Source organism: Nanorana parkeri, unplaced genomic scaffold (assembly GCF_000935625.1).
Source record: "Nanorana parkeri isolate BGI_ZX_2015 unplaced genomic scaffold, ASM93562v1 scaffold127, whole genome shotgun sequence".
Classification (NCBI taxonomy): domain Eukaryota; kingdom Metazoa; phylum Chordata; class Amphibia; order Anura; family Dicroglossidae; genus Nanorana; species Nanorana parkeri.
The window spans coordinates 747,876-751,705 of record NW_017306395.1 but is presented as its reverse complement, the minus strand read 5'-3'; positions in this window follow the sequence as shown (position 1 = coordinate 751,705).

The window sequence follows — 3,830 nt, the reverse complement described above, 5'->3', positions numbered from 1 at the left end:
CTTGATTTAATTGGAAGGACGCTAGTGTTTGGCTGCACATTGTCCTTGATTGTTAGAATGCAGGTTGCTGGCCACACAGCATCCTCAGTTGCTTGGATGCAGGTGGCTGGCCAGTGGCCACACAATGTCCTTGGTTGCTAGTACAGGTGGCGGGCTACACAACATCCTTGGTTGCTTGGATGCAGGTGGCTCACCCCACAGGCTCCTTGGTTGCAGGTGGCTGGCTGCACAGTGTCCTTAGTTGTTAGTACAGGTGGCTGGCCCCACAGTGTTCTTGGTTGCAGGTGGCTGGCTGTACAGTGTCCTTAGTTGTTAGTACAGGTGGCTGGCCTCACAGTGTCCTTGGTTGTTAGGATGCAGGTGGCTGGCCGCACACCTTCCTTGGTTGCTAGGATGCAGGTGACTGGCCCTTAGTTGTTAGGATTCAGGTGGCCAGTTGCACAGCATCATTGGTTGCTAGGATGCTAGTGTTTGCCTGCACAGCATCAATGGTTGCTAGGAAGCAGTTGGCTTGGCAGTAGAGCATCATTTGTAGTAATGGTGCAGGTGGCCACCAGCACCATAACAACCAATGATACTGTGCGGCCTGGGGGCTAAACATATACAGGGCTGAACATGCACTGGAAATGGAGTGTCCGCAATGGACTCTCCAGCCTCAGAGTTGTCCTCCACCATGCCTCCATGAGTGCCACCAGAGGTGGCCACCTTAATTGGCTTCATGGGCAGCATAGGGTCTGTTTTTGTGACAGTACAAACCACCAAACAGGAGCGAGAGATGGTTATTATTTCCTGAATTACAGAGAGTCTTCTGACTACTCTCATCATTTACTGTCACTACGTCCCAACAGTTATTTTTCTGACTTCAGCCACAATGTCCAGAAATGAACAGAAGAAAGAAATAAAATACAGAAAAAGCCATCAAGCCTTGTATATGCTGAGGCTTGGTGCTTTCCTCTCTAATCCTGCTCTTGTAGGCACTGACCTTGCACATATTGCAAAGGTAATTTGGATTTGAACAGACCCACATGGGCCCAGAATTTGCATAGGCAAACACAGTGTACACCTCTGTTCATTGTTAAGGTGCCCATACACTGCACGATTCTCGTAGGAGAATCACGGGAAATCCCGCGATCGTACGAGAATCGTGCAGTGTATGGAAGTGGGGGGGGAGGAGGGCGGGCTTGCGATGATCGAAAGTACGATCTGTCTGTCCAAGATGGGCAGATCGTACGTTTTTTAAAGTACTTTACAACCCTCGCAAGACAGAAGCGAGGGTTGTAAAGTGTATGATGACTGACCTTTTTAATTGAAATTTAATTGGCAGATTTGTTTTGTTCTTGGGCAGACTTATGTTTTGTTGTCCTCTGCTGGTGTATTTGGACTGTCTTTAATAGGAATTGGCTTTACTAAAAGCTGTCTGTTAAATGCAACACTTGTTAGAAGACCTTTTTCTTTTGATACAGTTACTTGGGTTACTTATTTTATTGTATTTCATTTGGTTTATGTATTATGTATATATTATGTATATTAGTTGTATTTCCTAGTGCATATTATCAATTATTTTTATATGCATATTCTAACTATGTATATACACTGAGTGGCCAGATTATTATGACCATCCGGCGTGTGTATATTTATATAATATATTGTAACTGTATATACATTTCCACTCTATTTGTTACATATTTTTACATTTCCTTATAGTTCCCTCTGTACTGCAGTAAACAAAACAAGAGTCACTTGGCCAGATGACCTAAGAATGGCAGCTGTTGAGAAATGCAAATTGTCGCATGTGACATCTTGTATTGGTGCGTCGCATTTATTTGGTGCATAATAGAATGTGTAATTGTCTTGTGCCATCATTCTGTTCTGTTCTTTTGTCCCTGCTCCTTTTTGCATCTACCGGTATTTAATGTAGTTATTCCATATTTTTATATTTTTTTGGATGCTCTTAGTTTATACATTGGCTATCAACGTGACCTTTTTTTGCTTATTATGTAATCAGTATATTCCTCTATTCCCCTTTCTCAGCTTTCCAATTTTATTTTTGCATTTATTGTAATTAAGAGAATTGTGGAGATCTTTTCTACCTTAGTCATGCATACACCTTATAGTTTGCCACAGGCATACCTTCTAAAGGTGGCCATACACTGTACAACCATCACAAGACTTTTGTCTTGCGAGGGTTGTAAAGTAATTTAAAAAACGTATGATCTGCCCATCTTGGACAGGCAGATTGTACTTGCGATCATCGCAAGCCCTTTCGGCTGAGGGCTAAGCTTCCGATGACTGCAATGCTGAATGGGCAGTGTGCGCGTGCGCACACCGACCCGTTCGGCAGTTGTCGAACAAGCACGCCACTAACCACGTACGATTCTCGGCGGGTTTTCCAGCCTGCTTGTTTGACGGAAGATGTGCGATCGTACAGTAGAAACGGTCGCACGCCTTCCATACACTTTGCGATTATCGTACGATTGCAGGATTTCCCGGGATTATCGGACGATAATCGTACAGTGTATGGGCACCTTAACACTTTATTGTAGGCTGAGAGAACCGGAGTGTTTCTCTATTGCTCTCAGCATGCACTCAAGGCATGAAAAAAGAGTTTATATAGGAGGAAGAGTGAATCTGCTGCCCCATTGCTGGATTGTTTCACCTCCATGACTTTTTCAGATAACGCTGGGCTTTATCATGCAGCTTGACTTCCATGCTACATGTGTGCTACATATGTGACTGCTTGGATATGAATGACACTGATCCAAGGAAGGATTCAATGCTATTTTTGGCAGTGCACATTATTTTTCTTCTTTTGCTCAGGCTCTGGAACTTGTTCAAAGGATTTTTGCAGGAGCTGTGGATTTCAGGATTAACTCAATAGACCTTAAACCATGAGGATTATCAGTCTGAAACAATATGTTAACATGTCAAGTTTAATGGCTGGAGAGGTGGGAGGTGGAAGGGAGGGCAGGTGAGCACTGTGCAATGCTACTGTCTGTGCTTATTAATAATCACCATTCAGTCCTGAACCAGCACTAAACCTGGCTTTACTGGATAATCCTGGCAGTCTCAGCTACTGATGGAAACAAGATGTGCAGCATAACCAGCAATGTGCCAGTAGGAACTCTTTATAGCAAGTCACAGGTAGCAATACAAAGGAAGGAATTTGTTCCCAATTACCCATAAAATACCTCTTTTTTTTATAAAGGGATCAGTATGGGGTGCCAATATTATCTTTCCGAATCTCAGTTTTCCATTCTACAAATGTATAATCCATTAAAGAAGAATCTTTTCTATAGTTTTTAAATGGCAGAACTGTTTAGAATTATGAATATTAGTGATGGGCCGAACACACCCGAGTTCAAACTTTAGAACATGAAAAAAGTTTGAACTCGAACTTCGAACTCAATGTAAGTCTATGGGACCAGAACTCTGAAAATTAAATGTCCCCATTTTGAAGCCTTATATGCAAGTTATTTGCCATAAAAAGTGTATGGGGATCCGGGTACTACCGTGGGGGACATGTGTCAATCAAAAAAACACTTTTAAAAAATACAGTTTCTAAAGCAGCAGTGATTTTAACATTGCTTAAAGTGAAACAATAGAAATAAAAAATTCCTTAAAATATCGTGCCTGTGGGGGTCCCCTTAAACTGCCTGTAAAGTGGCGGATCTGTACGATGCATAGAACCTGCTGCAGCAAAAAGTGACATTTATAAAGAAAAAAAAAAAGCATGCGGTTCCCCATCTCAAACAATACCAGACCCTTTGGGTCTGGTAGGAAAGTTAGGAGGGACCCCATTAAAAAAAAAAAGAAGAAAAAACAAGCGATAG